Source organism: Castor canadensis, chromosome 19 (assembly GCF_047511655.1).
Source record: "Castor canadensis chromosome 19, mCasCan1.hap1v2, whole genome shotgun sequence".
NCBI classification, from domain to species: domain Eukaryota; kingdom Metazoa; phylum Chordata; class Mammalia; order Rodentia; family Castoridae; genus Castor; species Castor canadensis.
The window spans coordinates 7885660-7894747 of NC_133404.1; positions in this window are offsets into that span (position 1 = coordinate 7885660).

A 9088-nucleotide genomic window follows, 5' to 3' on the forward strand; every position below is an offset into this window, starting at 1 on the left:
AAGATTTATTTACACATGTGACTCCACAGCAAGGGCCAACAAACCTTGGGTGGTCTCATATTCTTTGCTTTGCTGATACTGTTGTTATTTTGGTTTTTCTTCCAGCTCTTTTTTTTTTTTTTTTATGGCATTGGGGTTTGAACTCGGGGCCTCATGCTTGCTAGCTAGGCAGGTGCTCTATCACTTGAGTCACTCCACCTGCCCTTTTTTGTGAGCATGTTTTCAAGATAGGGTCTCTCGAACGGTTTGCCCTGGCTGGCTTCAAGCCATGGTCCTCCTGATCTCTGCCCAGCTTCTTCAGCTCTTAATATGTAAAAGACATTCTTCATAGCTCCTGGCCTGCAGGAAAACAGCCAGGCACCATATTTAGCAGAATTTGCCAACCTCCACTCTCAGTCACTCCTACTGTAGGAATATCCCATCATTCACTCTGCCATGGTCCTAGAGATGGACCTTTAAGTTGTTTTCAGCATCTCACTGCTATGCGTAAGTGACTACTCACATCACTGTGTCAGCGTGTGAGTCCTGCCAGGGTTCACACCAAGAAGTAATTGGCTGAGCACTGGATGTGAGCATCGGTCACTTCACAACACCGTGCAAATTTCTCCCCAAACTGGCAGGGCCAATTTCCATCCCCGGCAGAAGTTTATGAGTGCTTCTGTTGTGCCATGGCCTTGTCACCATATGCCACCATAGGGCTTTTGAAATAATCTGAAATAGCATCTCACTGTCTTTTCTGCTTGCATCTCCCTCATTCCTACTGAGGTGAAATATCTTTTCCTGTGGTGTGGGCTATTCGAATGAGTTTTATTATAAATTACATGTTCAGATCATTTGCCCACTGTCCTTTTGAGTGGTTGAATTTTTAAGATATTAATGTGCAGCCAGGTGCTGGTGGCTCACACCTGTAATCCTAGCTACTCAGGAGGCAGAGATCAGGAGGATCGAGGTTTGAAGCCAGCCCAGGTAAATAGTTTGTGAGACCCTATCTCAAAAAAACCTTCACAAAAAAGGGCTGGTGGAGAGGCTTAAGAGATAAGAGCACTTGCCTAGCAAGAGTGAGGCCCTGAGTTTAAAAACTCCAGTGCTTCCCACCTCAAAAAAAGATATTAATGTTTACAGGAATTCCTTAAATATTCTGCATATATATCCTTTGGTGAGTATATGAATTGCAAATGTCTTCTAATCTCTGGTTTCTCTTTAAACTTTGTGGTATGTTTGGTTAAATATAAGTTTTAAATAGTTGAGATGTCAAAATTTAAATAGAAGTCAAATCCATCACCATTTTTCTCTTAAACTTATTCTTCTAGTTTGTTTAAGAAATGGCTTTCTTCCTGTGATGGACTCAACGTTTGTGTCCCTACATAATCGCTAGGTTGAAGCCCTAACCCCCAATGTGATGGTGTAAGAAGTGAGGTGTTAGGCTGTGAATGGATGGTGAGGGTGGGGCCCTCACAGTGGGATTAGTGCCCTGCTAAGGAGCAACCCCAGAGTTTGCTTCCTCTCTTTTGTTCTCCACTAAGTGAGACTACAAGGCAGGCCTCTTGAAGCAGGATAGGGTCCTCACCAAGAACCAGCTGTGCACCCTAGTGTTGGACTTTCACCCTCAGAACTGTGAGAACAAATGTCTGTTGTCTAAGCCAGTCTACCATATGCTCTGTTACAGCAGGCCCGTCCTAAGACGCTACTGTAGTCATAAGAACCTCATAGATTTTCTTCTAATGGTTTTTAGTCTTGCTTTTCACACTAGGTCTTTAATCAACTTAGACTTCATTTTTGGTAGAACTTGAACTAGGGATATATTGAATTTACTTTACATGTGGATAACCAATTATCCCAACACCATGAATAGAATATTATAGCTAATACATCAATTATGTACAAAGCAGCTTCTGTTTTATTTCATGCTCTCTTGTAATGAGTCTCTTGCTGGGTTCTTGTTTCTTCTAGTAGTTTCTCCAACAACTTGACCACATTTTACTGTCTTAATTTTTGTGGTGTAATAGCATGACTAAAAACTTGCTGGTGGAATGGCTCAACTGGTAGTGCCTGCCTTCCAAGTATGAGGCCCTGAGTTCAAAACCCACTACCACCAGAAAACATAGCTAAAAAATCTAAGGAACTTCCATTCCCACTACCCCTATGTGATTCTTATTCTTGAAAAATATATCCATTTGGATTCCCCCAGACGCACACCCAGACATTTGGGTGCAAAAAGCATTTTCTTTTCCTTTTCAGTGCAGGTGATTGAACTTGAAGCCCCATGCATGCTAAACAGGCACTCTACCACTGAGCTACACCCCCAACCCCTAAGCCATCCTGGACTCCTAATTTCCACATGGATCTTAGGATCAGCCTATCACATTCCATGAAAAATCCGATTTGGAATTTGTGTGGGCATTGAATTGAAGATTAATTTGGTGAGAAACGATATATTTATAACGCTGGGCCCTCCTGCCTGTAATCTATATAATACGTGTTTCCACCTGGCCCATTCATCCTTTTGGTCCACGAGTAATTTTTATTATTTCTCTTAGTTCATTTGTGCTGCTATAACAAATTACCTGAGCCTGGGTAATTCATAAACAACAGATGATACCTATTTTCTCAAAGTTCTGGAGGCGGGGAATTCCAAGATGAAAAGACCAGCTGGTTCAGTGTCTAATGAGGGTCCAGTCTTCTTCCAAGCACCTTGAATGGTGCTTCCTCTGGAAAGGTCAAAGGCAGAAGGGATGGAAGGAACAGACTCCCCCCAGTCCAGATGCTTTTATACGATGCTAATCCCATCCACAAGGGCTCTGTTCTCATTGCTTCATGATGGCCTTATCTCTTAGTACTACCACATTGGCAGTTAAGTTTAATTCAGGAAAATTTGGGAGAATATACCAAATTTTATGGGCAGATCTTAGCAAGATTCTTTGTGTGGGGGGGGGCAGTACTGAGATTTGAACTCAGGGCCTTGCATTGCGAGGCAGGTGTTCTACCACTTGAACCATGCCCCCAATCCTGTTTACTTTAGCTATTCTCAGGCAGGGTCTTGTGGTTTTTTTTCACCTGGACTGTGATCTCCTACTGATTCCTCCTGTGTAGCTGAGATGACAGATACAAAACACCATGCCAAGCTTTTCTTTTTTTGTGGTACTGGGGCTTAAACTCAGGGCTTATGCCTTGAGCCACTCCACCAGCCCTTTTTTGTGATGGATTTTTTTGAGATAGGGTCTCATGAACTATTTGCCTAGGCTGGCTTCAAACCATGATCCTCCTGATCTCTGTCTCCTGAGTAGTAGCTAGGATTACAGACGTGAGCTGGCTTTTTTGTTGAGATGGGGTCTCGCTAACTTTTTTCGCCACAGCTAACCTTGAGCCACCATCCTTCTGATCTCCACTTCTTGTGTAGCTGTGACTATAGGCATGAGCCACCACACCCAGCAATTCAATGTTCTTCATGAACGGTGTGGGTATCTTTTACTATATCTAGTCTTAGGTTTTTATTTCTATTGGGAGTAGAATCTTTTTTGTTTTTACTACATTTTCTAATTTGTTATTATTGATGCACAAGAATGCTAATCATTTTTTGAAGTTGATCTTGAATTCAGCAGACTTGCTAAGTCTCTTACTAGTCCTAAGAATCTACCTGATTATCTCCTGGGTTTTCTACACAGCAATCATATTGTCTGCAAATGTGGTTAGTTTTCCTTCTCAACTTTTAAAATTGATAACCTTTATTTCCTTCTATTACAGGTTGAATCATATAAATTGCTGATGTTGAGCAGCTTGTGACCTAAAAACAATGGCAGTGTCATTTGGTTTAGACTCACAAATTCACATTGCCCAGGCCTCATACAATGCTGGATAAAAACTGGCAGACGGCGTCCTTGTCGAGGTCAGAATTTGATGGGAATTGCTTCTAAAGTTTCCCAGGAAAGATGATCCTTGGTGCAGGATGATTAGATTAAGGAAGCTCGTGTGCTAATCGTCTGCATTGGATGAGTATGTAATTTGTTAAGACAGTTAATTTAATTCCTGAATTATCTCATGTGGACTTACCCTTTGGTTCTGGGGATTAGACACCTACTTTGCCATGATACACTGTTTTCTCTGTGTGCCCTGCTGTATTGGACTTGGTATTATTTTATTTAGAATTTTAGAATCTATATCCATGATAGATAATAACAGCTAACACTTATTAGGCTTTATATGTTCCAGACCCGTTAGCACTCATAAAAGCGCTTTCCATGAATTATTTCGTTTCCTCCTAGAAGGCTGATTGTGAAGGTTATTTTCCCTCTTTAAATAGGAAGGAATTAAGGCACAGAGAAGTCAGGTCAGTTTCTCAAGGTCACAGAAAAGATGAGTAATGACAAATTCTACAAATCCAGATAGCCAGACTCCAGAGGCCACACACTAACCGCTGCTCTGTGTTACCTCCCTGTGTCAAAGATCCACAGAGCAGACCATAGTCCTGTTCTGGCTTAGTGGCAAGGTGATGCTGTCCTCAGTAAATAACTGGATAGCTCTCTCTCTTTTTATTTTATTTTAAAAAATATTTATCAGATTTCTATAGAAACATTTCATTCAGAATGAATTCACTAATAATTTTATTAGCTTCCTTAGCTGTTGATGGTTTCCTGTTTTCATATCTTGGTTTGTAGGCTCATTTTCCTAGAATCAAATGAAGACGAAAATGCAACTTACCAGAACAGCAGCAAAGGCAGTGCTAAGAGGAAAGTTTATAGCTATGAGTGCCTAAAAAATCAGAGATTGCAAATAAATAACCTAATGATATATCTCAAACTCTTGGAAAAGCAAGAACAAACCAAATGCTAAATTAGTGGGGTAGAAATTAAAAAATAAAGACTGAAAAATACAAAGGGTCAATAAAACAAAAAGTTGGTTCTTTGAAAAGCTAAACAAAATTGACAAATCCTTAGCCAAACTAACCAAAAGAAGGAGGGAGAAGACTCAAATTAATAAAATTAGAAATGCAAAAGGGGATAGCATAGAAAATACCAATGAAATCTAAAGGATCATTAGGAAATAGTTCAAAACTTTATATTCTAATAAACTGGAAACTCTAGAAGAAATGGATGCATTTCTAGATGCAGATGCCTCATCTAAATTGACCCAATTGGATATAAACCACTTAAACAAATCTGTGATGAGAAATGAGATTCAAACAATAACAGTCTCCCAACAAAGAAGAGCCCAGGACCTGACGGACTCATCGCCGAATTCTACCAAACTTTTAAGGAAGAATTGACAGCAATGCTCCTCAAATATTCCATGAAATAGAAAGGGAAGGGTCACTACCAAGCTCATTCTGTGAAGCCAGTATCACCCTGATACCAGAAACCAGACAAGGACACAAAAAATAAAGAGAAAATTATAGACCAATTTCCTTGATGAACATAGATGCAATATCCTCAACAAAATGTTTGCAAACTGAATTCGGCAACACATTAAAAACAGCATGGACTATGACCCAGTTGATTTCACTCCAGGGATGCAAGGATGGTTTAACACATGCAAATTAATAAATGGTAATACTGCACATAGACAAAATAAAGGATAAAAAAATCACACAATCATCTCCATAGATGCAGAAAATGCCTTTGAAAAAAATTCAACATCCCTTCATGATAAAAGCTCTGAAGAAATTCGGAATAGAAGGAACACACTTCAACATAATAAAGGCTATATATGAAAAACCTACAGCCAAGATTGTATTAAACAGGAAAAAACTGAAACCATTTCCTCTAAAGTCAGGAACAAGACAGAGTGTCCATTCTCTCCAGTCTTTTTTTACACAGTGCTTGAATTCCTAGCCAGAGAAATAAGGCAAGAGAAATAAATAAAAGGCATACAAATAAAAAAAAGATGAAGTCAAATTATCCCTATTTTCAGATGATTTGGTCTTATACTTAAAAGACCCTAAAGATCACACACACACAGTTCTTAGGTCCAGTAAACAAGTAGAAGGACACAAAATCAACACACAGAATCTGCAGCTTTTTTATACACCAACAACAAACAGGCTGAGAAAGAAATCTGAAATAATCCCATTCACAATAGCCTCAAAAAATGCCTGGGAATAAATCTAAGGAGGTTAATGAAAACTATAAAACATTGAATAAATTGAGGAAAACACTAGAAGATGGAAAGGCATCCCATGTTCATGGATAGACAAAAATTAATATTGTGAAAATGGTTATAGTACTGACAGCAATCTACAGATTCAATGCAATCCCAATCAAAATCCTAATGACCTTCTTAAAAGAAATAGAAAAAAAATCAACCCTAAAATATATGTGGAAGCATAAAAGACCCCTAAATAGCCAAATTAATGCTTGAGGTATCACAATACCTGAATTCAAATTATACTACAGATTAATAAAAAAAAGTGTGGTACTGGCTCAAGAACAGACATGTTGACCACTGAAGCAGAATAGAAAACCCAAAATAAACTCACAAAGCTACAGCTAGCTGATTTTTGACAAACCACCAAAAACATATATTGGAGAAAAGACAGCCTCTCAACAAATGGTGCTAGGATATCCACATGTAGAAGACTGAAGCTAAATTCCCGTCTCTCTCTCTATACAAAAATCAATTCAAAATTGATGAAGGGTATTAATGTAAGACCTGAAACTTTGAAACTAATGCAGGAAAACATAAGGGAAACCACTTGAAGATCTAGGAATAGGGAATGACTTTCTGAGTAGGAGTCAATTGCTCAGGAAATAAGAGCAAGAATTGACAAACAGGATTGCACCAAATTAACACATTTACAGAAAAATTTCAAGTACCATACACAGAACTTATTTCCCTTGCATCATTAAAAAAATCTTTTATAGTTTGATCAATAAGTAGAAAGGCATTTAATTAATCACATATGTAAGAAATCTTCTGGCATGAAAATGGAAGTTTCTTGACCAAAGGGCTTTATTTTTTAAGAAAGGTATACTTACATTCTTTAAAAAACAAAAGCAAAAAGTCTTTTGAGTTGGGTGTGGTTGTGCATGCCTGTAATCTCAGCACTTGGGAGGCATTGAGTTCAAGGTTAGCTGGGGTTACAAAATGGGTTTCAGGCCAACCTGGGCTACAAAGAAAGATGTGTCTCAAGAGAAGACAAAACTTTTCACCCCTTTTTATTAGGGTTTTTTGGGGGGGTAGTACTGGAGTTTGAACTCAGGGCCTCATGTTTGCTCTACCACTTGAGCCACTCCACCAGCTTTTTTGCTCCACTCCACTTTTTTGTGTTGGGTATTTTCAAGATAGGGTCTCAAAAACTATTTGCCTGGGCTGGCTTCAAACCAGGATCCTCCTAATTTCACCCTCCTGAGTAGCCAGATTATAGGCGTGAGTCACTGCACATATTTTAATTGTACAAAATAATGGGTTACATTATATGTTTTCATACATGTGTATAATGTGCTTTGAAAAACCCCCATTACCCTCTCTTCCCCGCTCCTAACATTTTCTAGGTTTTCTTTAACAGTCTGGAGGTCAGAAGCCTCAGATCAATCTGACCAGACTAAAACTCAAGGTATTGGTTCCTTCTGGAGGTTCTGGGTGAGAATCTGTTCCTTGCTTCTTCCAGCTTCTTGAGGTTTCCTTGGCATTCCTTGGCTCACAGCCTCGTCCTGCCAACATCTCCATCTTCACATCTCATTTTCCCACTCATAGCCCCTCCCTCTCTCTTATAAAGACCCCTCTGACTTACTTGGCCCCTGATAATCCAGGATAATTTCCTAGTCTGCGTAATGACACCTGCTTTTGCTATGTACAGAAACATTCGCAGATTCTGGGGTTCAGATGTGGACATCTTTGGGGGCATACAACCGGGGTGTCTGACAGGCTTGTGGGGGACAGTTAGCTCCTTTCCTCTTATAATTTGTGGAGAGATGCTTTAAACTGTAATTATCTCACTTCTCATCAAACTTTCAACTATTTTCTTCAATATAGGTTGATAGTTTATTTCATTCAACAAGTTATAATTCATCATTATCATTATGTATTGTAATAATAAATTGTCAATAAATAAACAAGTTGTCTCAGATTTAGCCAGTGGGGCCCCTAGAAGGCAGCCTCTGGATTTCTTTGACATGTCCCTTACCTTCCCGCCCAAGTGCAGGTGATGGTGAGTGGATGTCATGTTCTCTCTCGCCTGCCTCCCTTCCTGCCTTGCCTCCCGGTTTCATGGCATTCTCCAGCTCCCACCCTATGGTATGTTGGGGATAATAAGCATCCTAGACAGCCAGGACTATGGCCCACCGATTATCAGTAGCTCTTCCCCCACCCCGTCATCCTTCCAGGGATTTGGGTACATTCAAACCCCCACCTTCCAGACAAGAGTCAGTTCCTCCCTGTTTATCCCAAAGGACCTTTGACTTCCAAAGCCCGGCAGGTCTCAGGCTTCAGCTCCTGAACACTTTTTGTCTTTTCTGTTTTCGATTCACGGACATGCTGATCCTAATTCAGCCTGGTTATGTCTTTTTGATTTACCTTATAGATCTCACCTCTGATTGCCGTAGCCTGGAGAAGAGACTGGGGGAAGTCCGTTCCGTGTCAGCAGTGTTTCGTTTTTTAAAGACCACATGGCCGTATGTCAGGTTATAGCAAAAAGACACGGGGAAGGAGGAAGAGGCACGGAGAGAAGGTGGCAAAACTGTCTTTGTCGGGTGACCACTCCCCTAGACCCCGTCCTTCACTCATCGGTCTATTCAGTCCAGCTTTTAGATTTGGGGCCCAGACGGGGGAGGAGGGGAGGAGGAGAGAGAGACCGTGGGCTACTGAATCTGCCACTGAGGCACCTGTTCAGGTGCTGACACCTACCCAGTGTCGTCACCCAGCTCCCAGGGGAATGTTATTGATCCCAAAACTTAGCGAGGGCCACCAGGATGGGAGAGGGGAGGGGCGCACTTGGTCCTTGTGTCACCTGATCTGCTTCTTGCCGACCCAAGGGGCGGTTGCAGCCAGCCCGCCCCCGCCCCATCCACTGGGGACAAGGACCCTGGGCCATTTCACCTCCCAGACCCTCAGGGGTCAAGTCCAGGTCGGCCGGCCCCGCCCCCGCCCACCCAGTGGG